Genomic DNA, 14,679 nt, shown 5'->3' with positions numbered 1-14,679 from the left:
AGGCACATCGCTTTAACCTACAGTCTTCTCCCGTTTCTGCGGTTTGATCCTGTACAATTTGTGATTCGACGTCTAAATTTTCAGTCTGTTGACAATTAAGGGAATTACCCAGGGCTGCGAATGGCATTAGGGTTTATTTGTGGTAATGTAGGATTGTTAGACTTGTATGGCTCAGGTTTGAAATTTAGTTGGGCTGTATCTTGGATAGTGAATAACATTTTCACCCAGGTGATACTGAAAGGATGGAAATCATGCTAATGTTTGTTGAGCAGTGTTTTTGACATGTCACGATAGTTAGTTTTACCGACTTCGACTAAACATTTGCTACATGGCTGTATTACAGATAGCGTTACATAGTTTGGTATACTTACCTGATAAAGCATCGATGCGTCATCTGATTCTTAGTCTGTTTTGTGGTTATATGTGAGATGCCCCATAAACATGCCTGCTTGTCATCGTCTTTCAGATTCAGAGTTGTACAGGGGTGTGTGTGTGAGTGTGAGAGAGATTTCAATCTAGGATGACCTGTAGTGAGCCTGATAGATCTAACTGTACTGAAATCTAAAGTGTGGTTCAGCCCTTTTCAAGACGTTGGGTTTTCTCTATAAGCATGATCTATAACATAGTTCTGTGCTCTTTCGAATGCAGACGTCTCCATGGTTTGTTTTTAATTCATCTGATCAGTTTGACCGCTTTGAACCCGGGATTGTTATTTCTTTAATCCGCCCTGAGGATGTTTTGAATGTCAGCTTGGGTTAGCTCTCGGCAGAGTTAACCTTTGCTATAGTTGACACATTCAAGGCAGTTGAAAGCAAAGTGAATGTTATACATTATTTTGTGGTGAGGTTTGTGATGCACATCAAAAGCTAAACCTTACCCGTGTGTGTGTGTGTGTGTGTGTGTGTGTGTGTGTGTGTGTGTGTGTGTGTTTGTATGTTTCCCCCCCCATGCAGCAAAATAAAGAAAAAAGAAAAATTGTGTATTCGCACAGAGAGGGACCCACGTTTTTTGTTTGTTTTTTAGGGTTTTAAACTTGGTCCCTGTTGGTTGAGCTGTGGTTCAGCTACACTGATAAGAATTTCATGTTAAGGTTTTTTGGGGGGGTTTTGTAACAAGCAACTCATAAATCTTGTTTTACTTGACATCTGTGCAGTATTGTACTAATAATGTACTAGATCCAAGGTGACAATTGTAATAAAAATGGCACATTATGTTGCAGCAGTGCTACAGGGAGTTAACAGCTAATTTTTATCTTCTTTTGTTTTGCCCACCCCCCCCCCTCCAAAAATCTTAAGATTGGTTGTCAGGATTATTTGCAATAAATTGATGATATACTCAGCTGTGGCCTGGTGTTCCTCTGGTAAACAATCTTCTCAATGGCCAATCTTATTTTACTGATAGCTGCCTTTTTTAAAATTCGAGTTATCTTTAACTTAAGAACTAAAGAAGACATCCTAAAGCCAGTGAATGATTACACTTCCCACTGCAACTTGAATTCTAGAGTATTTCTCTAAAGATTGAAGCATTTTTATGTTCTTTTATTTCATATCCTTTTGGCTTGTTTCCCCATTCACTTCTTTCAGACAACAAGCTTGCAGGTTTAAACAGAGACTCCGCACATCTATATCATTGATGCTAGGATTCACAGAGCCTCACAATTGTGACTGTAAACCTGCACAGGAAGTCCAGAGCTGGGCTACAGTCTTGCAACTATAGCCACACTCCTCTCCCAGAACCTGCTGCATACAATAAGGATGAAGGATTTGAGTGAAGTGACTGGTCTATTCATCTGTAGACGAGACTCCCAAGGCCCTTTCTCTGTTTTATCAGCACAGCTGCAAAGAGCAGGAACCCTCATCCTGTAAAGTCACCTCCCCCATGTGTTGACTCCTCGAGCAGTTGCATGCTTCTGGTGTGGAGTCGAGGCTCACCTCCCATCCTGTCTTGTGCTTGTGTGGATTTGTTCCCTGCGCTGGCCGACTGCTGCCGTCAGGGGATTTAGCAGGCACACGCAGCATGGAAAACAGCAGTTTTGATTTAATAGAAACTATGTATTTGGTACCTAGTGTGTGATACTCAAGGGTTTAAAAGTCAAAAGGGTTTTGGATTTTTTTTGGTTTGTTTCAGTAAATCCATTCTTTGTTTTATTTTTTTTTTTCCACCTTCTCTGCCCTCATGTTTTATTTTGTTTTGTTTTTTTTTCTTTTTTTCTTTTCATTGTGAAGTGGGCATGCTTGTCAAAAATGACAGATGCTCTCTATTAATAGGCTTATAACCTCATAAATAGTTGTGTATAAAATAAACTGTTATAACTTCTTTTTTAATAAAACATTCAATGTGTATAGATGGTCTTTGTCTGAGGGTGATTATTGTGCGATTTTTATCTGCACATTTTCCTGAGAGAAATTGTGCACTTTAAACTCCAGATACATACTTACTGGTCACTTTGTTAGATACACCTGTTCAGCTGCTCATCAATACAAGTACTTTATCAGCCAATCTAATGGTAGCAATTCATTACAATTACTCTGTGTGCACAATTATTAGGCAAGCTGGATTTTTGAGGATTAATTTCACAACTACAGTGCACTCGGTCAATCCAAATGTTAATGAACCTAAACCTGAATGTTTAAGAAAGTAAAAGTGAGGTTTTGTCTTTAAGAGAATGAGAATATAAGCACAATTATTTGGCAACTATTAGTGTGCAGAATTATCATGCAACTAAATGAAAAATGAGCATTTTCCCATCTCACTAGTTTATTTTCATCTGTTAAAGTGAGAAGAATAAAACCACTCAAAATTTACATATAAACATTTCTAACATGTCAAAAAAATAAAATCAGTGACCAATATAGCCACCCTTCTTTTCAATAACTGTCACATGTTTTTTGCTCTGTTGACAATCAACTGTTTGTGCTGCAGCAACCACAGCCTCCCAGACACTGTTCAGAGAGGTGTACTGTTTCCCTACACTATAAATCTCCCATTTAAGCAGGGCCCACAGGTTCTGAATAGGGTTTAGGTCAGGTGAGGAAGGGGACCATGCCATTATTTTTTTCATCCTTAAGGCCTTTACTGACTAGCCATGCAGTGGAGTACTTTGATGCATGCGGCGGAGCATTGTCCTGCATAAAAATCATGGTCTTCTTGAAAGATGCAGACCTTTTCCTGTGCCACTGCTTGAAGAAAGTCTCTTCTAAAAACTGGCCGTAGGTTTTGGAGTTGATTTTGAGGCCATCATTAACCCGAAGAGGTCCAACAAGCACATCTTTAATAATACCAACCCATACCAGTACCCCACCTCCACCTTGCTGGCGTCTGAGTCGAAGTGCAGCTCTGTGTCCGTTACTGATCCAGCCATGGGCCCATCCATCTGGGTGCAAAACAGCAAAACGTTTGATGGTTCTGTGGTCAGTCACACCCCCAATATCTTGGTAATTTCAAGAGTTCTGCGTCCCTCTGAAAGAACTTCTACAATTTTTGACTTTTCAGAGTCCTTCAAATCTCTTTTTTGGCCCATTTTACCTGAGGAAGAGAAGCTGCCTAAAAATTATGCGCACCTTTATATTGAGTGTTGATCTCTTTAGGCCACACCCTCACTCATTACGCAAATACACATCACCTGATATGCTTAAATCCAATAGGCACTCAAGTTTATCCAGCTCGAAGTTGGAAAATATGCATAAAAATTATAATACGGCCAAAATACTCACTTCCCTAATAATTGTGCACACAGTGTAAGCATGTAGACATGGTCAAGAAAACCTGCTGAAGTTAAAACTAAGCATCAGAATGAGGAAGAAAAGGGATGTAAGTGACTTTGGACATGGAATGATTGTTGATGCCAGTGTGGTGTGATGAGTGTATTATATGTATGAGCTTTTCAAACAGTAAAGGTGCAAAAAATAATTGGAATATGGTGCTTTTTAAAAAGAAAAATCATTTTGTTGATCCTAAATTTGTATCAACAATTATTTTTTATTATGGATTAACACACAGAATGGTTCAAAATAAAGATTTCATTGATTAATTTCTGTTGCAACATTCAGAGGGTAGGGTCAGGCTACTGCGTTAACAACAGGACAGTGTGGATCCATCCTTCCTGGTTCAGACTGTTGGTGGTGTAATGATTGGACCCTTCTGTACCAGCTGAGCATGGTTCCAGTGCCACAGTCTACCTGACTATTGTTGCTGGTCATGTCAGGTCATCGATGTATGCCCAAACTGTTCCATGGTGCTTCCAGCAGCCGTGTCACAAACATGCCACTGAGTTCACTGTACTAAATTCACCTCCACAATCAACATATGTCACTCCACTAGAGCACCTTTGGGATGTGGTGGAGTTGTGGTTTGGATCATGGATGTGCAACTGACAAATCAGCAACAACAGTGTGCTGTTAAGCTCAAGCAGGTGACCCAGACGCTGTGAGGATAATGAGGCAGCCAGGCTCCTCTGTGGGCCACTTGCTGCATGTCTTACCCCTGTTTTCCTTTTGTATCCTATACAAATACTACCAGAAGACAATCTGAAGAACCACAAAAAGAATACTTTGTCTCCATCTGGCCCATTGTGTCCATCTGGGGTTAGACACCATAATATGTAAGCCTCAAAACAGTATTCTTTTCATCTTATGGCACAGATGTGTCTGGATACTTCAAATAATCATTGAGGCTGGTTATAAACTTCATCAGTATTACATCTATCGTGCACAGGAGAATGAGATTCAAGTTTTCGGTTTTCTTTCTTTCCGTCTAAGACTCTCACTTCAGGTTTTCCTCTCAAGGTCCACTTGACACGATAAGAAACGGCAACTAAGTGGCAAAGTCCTGGATATAAAGCAATGCATCTGACTTAAAGGTGCCTTCAGCTCTGGACAAATTGCCCAACCTTGTGATTAGGAGGGGCAGCCAATCAGAGGAAAGTTGACTTAAAGGAAGAGATGAGAGGCTGAGCTAAGGACCACTATAAGATAAAGAGGGCTCAATTTAAAGTGTGAACCATGCTAATTCGCTTTAGTAGAGGCTAAGCTGGAATAGAATATAACATAGTATAACAGGTCCACTTTAACTATCAACTTATTCCACTAGGTGTCAGTGTCGAACTGCACTCCTGTGTCTGATATCCCCCATCATGTTTGTACTTAAAGTCTGGCATAGTCTCTGTGAGTACTGTGAAACTTGAGACTCATATTACTACCCCAGTCTTGCCGAATGACCTCAGACACACAGCACCTGATCTACGGAGCATATTTACCTTTAAGAATGCTATTCATGGGTAAAGAATCAACCTCTTTCAAATTTAGGAAGATGTGGAGAGGTTTGGCTTCGGTGTGTAAATCAGTATTAAATACTTCATTGATCTGTCTAAGAGCTGTTAAGATTGTGAGAGCTATAGGGATTGGGGTTTTATTTTGAAGGGAGATATTGAGCTGTGTGCGATCAACCTTGCTATGACGGCAGTCTCAAAGTTCAGTGCAGTGTCCGCCAACAGGCCAGATGAGGGCGCCGCCTCCTGCTCCATCCTTTGTCCTCAGTCGCAACCCGCTCTGTATAATCACAGCAGGAGAAAATAAATGCTGTGACATAAGGCTGTTTAATCCTCTCTCCTCTGAAAAATGTATTCTGTCACGCAGCAATCTGCTCTCCCTTCCTGTCTGTTCTTATTGCAGTAGCAGTGCAGAGCCACATAATTACTCTCTTATAGTTCTGTGTTCATTTTTCTTTTTGTAAATTTGCTGTATTGTGTATCTATTTCCTTTCTTTAGGTTATGTAGAAAAAATATATAAATTACAAACAGCCTTCCAGTACATCCTGCATACACTTCTATTTTTCCTGTATTGTATATTCAGTGCCAGGCCACAAGCCACAGCGTGTCGGAGCCCTAGAGGGTCTTCATCTTGGCCTGGAATGTCAGTCAGGTGATCAACAGGTCGTGGTTTGTGTGCCAGCACAGCCAGAAAACATGAAAAAGATTCTGCCACACAAAGATTGATGTAATAAGGGAAGACCTGGTGAGCAGCCAGATCCTCCACATCCTGAATGTCATCAAGGAGTTCTGCAGCAAATTAGTAGGCTACTGCACTTCAGCTACATGACAGATTTAAAGATTTTAAAAGAAAAGAAAAGAAAAGAAAGAAAAGAAAGGGCAACAGCAGCTGACCTGACTCGTAATCCCTAGTTTGAGTAAATCTTGAAAAACAAAAGCTTCTAAAACTGACTTGTGTCTCTCATTTTGCCATCTTTGCATGTTAGAAACCTTATCTTTTAAACACACACACACAGTCTGTAAAACATGCAAATCCGAAGTCTAAACTAAAAGGTGACATTTGTCAAGGTTATGAGTAATAGTGATGAGTAATGTCACCTTTATGTATAAAATTGGCAGGGTGAAAATCTGACATCTTGTAGCAGCATATTTGCATGTCTTGTAATTAGGATGTGTTAGTTTAAATCTGAATTTGGGCATTCCAAGCAACAGCAGCTTTGATGACAAATGATGACAGGCCCACACACTATATGCTTTATTTTATGCAATATGGCTAAGGAGTATTGTTCAACCTCTTTCTAAAGCCCGACACCCTGTTCCTGCATCAGAAAAGGAGGATGCAGGGAGGGAGAAGAGGGCGAGGCTATGTCTCCACACAGCCCTGACCTCCAGAAGTCCAGCAACCTGAGATCCTCAATGAAATATTTAAAGCTTCTGTTTTATCCGCAGTGCGTTGGTCAAGACAAACTGCGGGCCTGCATGACGTAATGCCAAAGCCATTCACCAGCTGTCTGATTGGTCCACGCTGAGCAGGGTGGTCAGGTGTCCTGTGCCTCTGTGGCCTTTTAAGGCATTATGATGCCCCGAGGCTTCACATTAGACTCATGACTATCTGCTCCAAGTTATGATCAATCACGGTTGGCTACAGCACTTTCCACAGCAAGGCTTTTAGCAGTGATCCTGCCTTGTGTGCACATTCTCTAACAAAGGCAATTTCAGCCAATCTATGTGTATAAAAGAGACAGTGTATGCTTTTTTGTGACTTTAGGCCTCCAGCTTTATGGTTTAATAAGTTACAAGAGCAGAAATTAGATTTTTTTTTTTATGTGCTGTAACCTGAATAAATTTGTATTAGGTTTAATGTATGATTTTTTTTTTTAAAGCATATACATAATAATAAATTGAGCCAGAGTGCAAGGTTTCTCGTGTTGGTGTTAGGTGGCAGGCAGTGCTCTCTCATGTTACAAGCTCTGTTTCACTGGCACGGCAGGGGGTGGACGAGGTGGCAGTGATGCCGGTGCAACAGCAGCAAGCGGTACAATGATGCTGCTGGGTCTTTACTAATAGATGAGCCGCTGATTAACACGCCTCCCCAACCAAGACCACCACCGAGCTGCTTGTTCTGCAGAGCCTAAAGCAGGAGAAGACAGCAGGGAAACAGTGCTAGTGATGACAGGTGGTGCAGGAGTCATACAAATCACCTTGCAGAAGTTGGTTTGTTGGGGGGGGGGGGCAAATACATGATGATATATATAGATGATATAACAGTAGATTCTACTTTCTACAAATAATAATAATAATAATAATAATGATTAAAAAAAATAGCAGGACTTAAAATCTAAGCCAGTTTATTTATTTATTTTTGCAATTTGCTTTTGTGTTTGTTTGTTTGTTTGTTTGTTTGTTTAAGCAAAACTGGACATTCCTGCGAAAATATACATTTTGTTCGGGTTATTAACATTTTCCCGATGTTGCATGCTTTGATCCCCCATCTGAACAATTAGGTTGAAAATTCATATTTTCTCAAAAAGAATGAACAAATCATTGTCATAATCCTCATGATTTAATATAATTGAAATGCAATTATATCACTAAGATGTAATTATTGTATCCAATATACCCAGCAAATAAAGATAAAAAACAATAATTGCAATGACTGTATATGATATAAAAGATCAATCAGTATTTTCTCCTGTGACATATATAGCCAGATGAAACAGGTGCCAGCGGAGGGATCGGATGGAGGGCCATAGGATGAAATAATAATAGGGCAAGATTTAGTCTGTTGTTCGAAAAGAATAACTGAATAGATTAAAATCAGGATATTATCTCTCTCTCTCTCTCTCTCTCTCTCTCTCCACACACACACACACACACACACACACACACACACACACACACACACACACACATATATATATATATATATATATATATATATAGAGGGAGAGAGAGAGAGAGAGAGAGAGAGAGATAATATCCTGATTTTAATCTATTCAGTTATTCTTTTCGAACAACAGACTAAATCTTGCCCTATTATTATTTCATCCTATGGCCCTCCATCCGATCCCTCCGCTGGCACCTGTTTCATCTGGCTTCAGCACGACAGCACAGAACCAAATGAGTATTTTAAATATTCATCGAGTGCTGCTCGTCTCCTGTATACACTACCGACCTCTCACACAGATGATCCGGGGCTCCAATTTCAGAATTTCCAGGTGGAAACCACTTCAAGCCAGTGAGGGGCTCCGTGCTCATGCTCTCCATCAATTGAGCACCAACGACGAGTCGCCGAGGATTAATTTCACTGTCGCTACTCACTCTGAAATGAGTGTAACCAGACCCAGTTCCATCACCTCTAAATATTAGACGAGTTTTGTCTGCTTCGTTATCTGCCTCATTATCAACAGCAGGTAAATGGACTCTGTATGGCCATCAGAGAGGACGATGGGTAGTACTGGCCCTTATATATTAGGCATCCAAGAGTGAACTAAGGACACTCCGGTGATGTGCAGCTCTGCGTAAAACCTGGAGGAGGATGAGGACGACATCAGAGGCCCACTAAAGGCCCAGCGCTGCGTCAAGACACCAGGCCCACATCAGGTTCGCCAGGTTGTATGGTTTTCACTGGAAGGAATAATAAATAGAAACTTATAAATCAACTATAATGTAGGTGACTATAAAAAGAAAAGAAAAAAGTAGAACCTGTTATGTCCTACAGTGGTGTTACAGCAAAGGCATTTTTCTTGCTATCCTCGGACAGGAAATGTTACGCAATCTGCACAGAGTAACCGGCAGTGCAGGCTTTAAATGCAGTGTTTGATAATCATTAGCCATCTGGACGTAGTCATTTGATCTTACAGCATCTCGACCCAAGAACTGCAGCCTCAGCCGACTAAAACTAATCCCGTGATGGTGGTAGTGTGTGGGAGGGGGTGCTGGTGGAGCTGGGATAGATGTCCCAAAAAGTCTATCTGATGCACGGTTGCTTTATGTTCTGAAAATGCATCACAGGCCATGCCAGTCAGCACCTAATCTTACGTTTGGTACATCAGTTACTTTCTTTATTGTGCTCACTTTTTAACAGAATGTGAAACACTGAAATAGGAAGCGGATGCACTGCTTTATGCCTTTATTTTATCCCTCTTCCTCTCATTGGGAGAGTAATGTGGTCTGCATGTGCTGCAAAGATGCGAAACGATGGTGCACCAGTGATCTATATAGCAACCCAGGCCTGCAGGCCATTAGCCAGGCACCAGGCCGGTGAGGAACCGTGTAGTTGATTTTTAAAAAAAGCATTTACAGAGGAATATCCTACTTTTCGAATATAGCCTACAATAAATATTGAATTTTAAATTCACATTAGAATGTATAAAGGACGAAAGAACTGATTAAAATCAATTTAGCCCACGTGTTTGCATTAAGATTGCAGAAAAATGCTAAGATGCAGAAGAAATAGTCAGGTTCTGTAAATGTTAATTCTTATCATGTGGTCAGAAAGGCCCAATTTAAATTTGCAATTTTCCTCTCATTCCTATTTTTTTTTTAACTGTCTAAACATATTTTAATGTCTTAAAATCCACGCGGGCTGTAGGACAAAATAGAATAATCTCCATGTTCCAGCTGGAGAAGAATCCGACGCAACCTTTTCTCGGGTTAGCCCAGTCAGAAGAGGGGGTTGGTCCAAATTATTTGTCAGGAAATCGTTTAATCCGGAGACAAAACCAATCCTCATCCACCCAGAGTGCTGCAGTCCCGGGGTTAAAAACAGCGCCCTGTTTGAGGTCTCTTCAGAGAGATCCACTCTTAAAAAGACTGTAGAGGCCCTCAAACGCAGCAGAGCAAAGAGAGGCTCGTGAAGGTTGGATTATTTGATTCGTGGGAAGAGATGCTTGAAAAATGTGTTTTTATTTGCTACCGGGCAATTCCTTGCATGTGTGCTCACAACTCTAACCTAGAGAAGGGAGACTGGATAGAAGCTGGGTTTGATCCTAGACAAAAAAAGGAAGAAAAAAGACCACTGTTATGAATGCAGGTAGGCCAAACAGAGGTGCGTTTTGTACCATTTTCGGTTCCTTGCGCATACCATTTAAAGGGTAGGGGCCTGTCTCATATTTCACACACAGAAATAGCTCTAAATTTGTTAGTAAAAGTAGGATTCAAGTAAAGATTTGAAACAAAAGGACGTTTCAGAAAATTTAAATATTAAAACTTTGGCGAATTTCAGTGGCTGTAGTTTCACTCTTGTCGAGTGTTGTTGCCGCTTTGTGTGTCTGCGCCTTTAAAAAGGTGCACGGGGCACCTATCTTTCTGTAAGTGTGCAGCCGGAACGCGCAGGTAAATGGGAGGAGGTTTCAGTGTGGGGAGGGGGAACCGGTAGGAGAGAGAGAGAGAGGGGGATAGAGAGGAGAAGAGAGGAGCGCAGGGCTGAAATTGACATTTGATACTCAGGAAGTTCAGGAGTCTGCTTGGATTTCTTTTGTTTCATTGTAATTCTGCAGTCCTGCTGCGGGCAACACAGACGGGAGGTTTGTGTCACTTCCACACAATGTTAATAGCGGAAAATCCTTAAATGATAATGATAGGTTAAGGACTAAAATGTGAGTTGGGTCCGACTTCTGAGCGGTTCGTGACGCACGACGATTGACTGAGAGGAAGGTACGAACAATATTTCGGTTTTTTGTTGTTGTTGTTTTTTAACGCACAGGTTAGTTGTTTAAATAAAGCAGCCGAATACACAGGCTAGCTTAAAGAGAGGGTTCACATCAAATGAGAAAAGATGGGCGAGGAGGCCGTGTTACCTACCAAAATACTTGGCTAATATTGCAATTTGTTTTACTTTGTTTTTTTTTTTAAAAAGATGAATGGTTAATGACCTACTAACAGATCAGTCGTTTTATAAATCTGGCTATTCGAATACTTCAACTTAAAAACTTCAACTGCTATTAATTCAATTTAATGTAAGGTACTACTTTTGTTTAACCTCTTCTGGCGTGAGGGTTAAAAAAATCCGCACAAATAGTCCGTTAAACGTGGTCGAAATTAATATGAAATAGACTAAATAGCAGAAATGCGAAATATATATATATATATATATATATATATATATATATATATATATATATATATATATATATATATATATATATATATATATAAAATATTATTTAAATAAATGTTCAATTTAATGCAGTTGTGATAATTAAATAGGCTCTTTTTTATTTTCGGTGATGCTCGAGCTTTGTGGTATGTAATCACGTTGCACCTGCTTCTATTTCCGTCCAATACCAAGAGAATACAGTGAAGACCTCAACCTAATCCTGCGGATTAATACTGAATTGGGTATGTTGAAATTTTTTTCTCCTTTTCTTTTCTTTTCTTTTCTTTTCTTTTCTTTTCTTTCCCATTTTTTAAAATCCCTGTACACTGAGGGTAATTAGGATTGTATACAGGGTGTGTGGTGTTATGAAACAGGACAGTATTCCTAATCAGGCCAAAAAAAAGGGGGGGTTGGGGGTTGGGAGGGGTCCCTAAATATAAACGTAAAAAAAATATAAGTACTTAGATGTGACTTGAAGTAGATTTTTGTGTGTTTCAGGTCATAAGACTGAATTTAGATCTTGCTGCAGGACTTAGAGGAGTGATAAATCCTCCTGAAATAACCGTGAAGTTGAGGACTTGTAGACTCCCTATTCAGACAAATGCGATTAACAAGGGGCTTTGGAGCAGCTTTGAGGTTAAATTAACGATGACAGAAAGAAAAGGAAGTCCGGACTTTGCAGTGTTAACATTTCAAAAATATACAGCGTGTCTAATCACGATGAAAGGGAATTATGAGTGCTTCCTAAACATCCCTTTGGACGTGTTACATCATTTCAGGTAATATTCTCATGTAATCTTGGATTTTTAATAAGTTGGCCTATGTTTGAATTCATGAAATGTAACTATAGCGCCATGTTTAGGTTTAAATTAAGCTGTCAAAGACGACATCAGGAAATTGTCTGTGAGAAAAGCTACATAATTATTGCAAATGTACAAACCTCACATATGTTTTTTTCCCTTTGACAGTTGGTCTTCATTACACATCAAAACAAGATGGCTTTTTAAATTGTTTTTTATTTCCCAGATAAACCTACATTTATCGCTAACAAGAGCAGGTTTCCATGTCTTAAATTATTGAACAAATTGAATAAATTATTGAACAAAATTATATAAGTAATGTTTTCTCTGATTTCATTTTCATTCAGAAATACTGTCCTTGTTTTTCTCTGTTCTACTTCCATGAGTAAGAGGCTCTCATTTAAAAACACCTTACTAAAATCTCATGAAGCTCCTTTCTTAACTAATTAAGGTATGGAAAAACACGGGCAAACCTTTAAAGGACACAGGTTCTTCTTCTTCTTCTTTTTTCCGGACTTGGCTTTTTAGTGGTATTGATTTCTCCAGGAAATGGCAATGGGAGTCTAGCTCAGGGAGCCATTTGGGCGTCTGAAGAATCACTTAGTACATGGTTTGATCGCTGGAATCAATGGGAGCTCCGCGCACTGCAGGGCCCAGGGTGAGGGAAGCTAATGGCTGAACCAAGGGTGGGGCGTCTGGGCCCTGCCAGGACAGCGCTGAGGACAGCTAGCTTCTCTCTGATTCGGATTATCTGTGGCGCAAAGATTCTTTTGACAACATATCCAAGGTCAGGAGATGGTTTGAAGGTTATGATTCAGCTGCAGTATCGTGATTTAAACCCTTTTATTTATTATTTCGATGTGAAAGAAAAGAGAAATAGGCTCAGTTGTTTGTGTATATTTTTGTAAGGGAAGCCTTGCATATTTATTTGACAGACATTTTGAATTAGTTGAGTTGCTTCATTGCTGATATCTTAGTCTGACTACAGTCTGACTGGGATTTGTTGTTTTTAAAGCTCAGACTCAAATCACAGATACACCACACGATATGTGAATTTATCCTTATTTTCATTTCACTGACACAAAACCTGCAAGCCAGCTTTTACCTGTACTCATACTAGTTACATGTAAACTCTTGAAATAACAACAACATCAACAATGATGAAAACTTTTATTTTATCACAGATTTTAAAGATTAACCCTTGTGTGGTGTTCGTATTTTTGTTACTCAGCCAGTGTTCATGGGTCTGGTGGACCCGCTAGAGTTTTGGCTTTCCAAATTAACACTATCAAACAATTTTATGTTAAATTACTCAACAGATGTTTACTTCATCCCAATTACAAGACATATGAACAGCAAACATGGTTAATTTTTTCCCTTTACCTTTGTTAGATCACATTTATGAATTAATGTGCTTCTCGTTTTTCTTTTATATAAAATGTTATAAATAAATCAGTTATAATCAAGTGGAGTGAGTGGAAAGACACAACACATTTACACGTGAAAAAATAATTAATTGTTACATTTTTCTTTTGAAAAAAACTGAACACGGGTCTCACAGACCCGAACACCATACAAGGGTTAAAATGAATGGGTCGTTATAACATAACTGATGCACCTCAACACAAATACAGCAAGTAAATGAAGAGGTTTGTTAAAGGTGTCACACTTTGAGCAGGTTGATTGTGTAGGGGGAGGGCAGGAGCCAGGATGTAAAGGGATTACTGATCAATCCACGTAAGGGTCATTTATGTGCCAAACCTAAGTTTAAGACATCGGTGGGTTTGATAACTGATCAGTGAAGTGCATACATGTTTCCTTGTTTGGTCTTAGCAAAAAAGCAGTGGCTAATGTATTTTGTCAGTGTTATCCAGTTCTGTGTGAATAAAAAACAGCGCCTGTTCCTGAAAAATCTTGGACTTTCACTCCCAAATATTAATTGCTTGACTGTTTAGTAAAAAAATTAAAGAGAGCAAAATCCATCAAGCGTTTTGTTTGGCTTGATTGTGTGTGGGTAAGATGTTGAGATTCAGGGTTAGTATTGCACGAAACCTTGTAAAATGTCCTCTAGATATGTTATAAGCAACAACATAAAATCCGACTTACCAAAAAAACATTAATAGTTGCTTTATAACTGCATAACATGCTTATTTATATGTAATTATCAGGTGCGTATGCTGTCAGGGTTAGCTCTCTGTTCCTAGAAATCTAAAAGCGGGAGTACAGGTGATTAGACGGGAACAGGTAGAAGAGGGTGTTTGCTCACTCGTAGGATTGACTGGACTTATATTTAGTTGCTCACATTGAGGCACAGTGGCTTTGACCTGTTACTCAGTGTGTGGATCAGTCCACTGCAGTGCAGTCAGTCTTGAGCTAAGCTGCGTCACTGCAACACTACGGACATATTGAAGGCTGTGGCTGTTCTAAAATAATTTCTTCACTTGCTCTCATTTCTCTTTCTCTTCTCTCGCACTCTCTCTCCAGGCTGTTGCATCTGCTCTGCTCTTGTGGG

The 14,679-nt window shown here is 39.7% G+C and overlaps 1 long non-coding RNA gene across 1 annotated transcript; it reads right to left on the bottom strand.

Moving 5' to 3' along the window:
- Positions 1–4,041: 4,041 nt before the first annotated feature.
- Positions 4,042–12,853, bottom strand: LOC113008601 (uncharacterized). The gene is made up of 3 exons (XR_003270048.1): positions 12,641–12,853; positions 8,443–8,894; positions 4,042–5,546 (listed from the first exon to the last, which is right to left on the bottom strand). It is a non-coding gene; the product is annotated as an uncharacterized LOC113008601 (long non-coding RNA).
- Positions 12,854–14,679: the final 1,826 nt, after the last annotated feature.

This window comes from Astatotilapia calliptera, chromosome 17 (assembly GCF_900246225.1).
Source record: "Astatotilapia calliptera chromosome 17, fAstCal1.2, whole genome shotgun sequence".
Taxonomy (NCBI): Eukaryota; Metazoa; Chordata; class Actinopteri; order Cichliformes; family Cichlidae; genus Astatotilapia; species Astatotilapia calliptera.
This window is presented reverse-complemented; position numbering and strand designations above follow the sequence as displayed.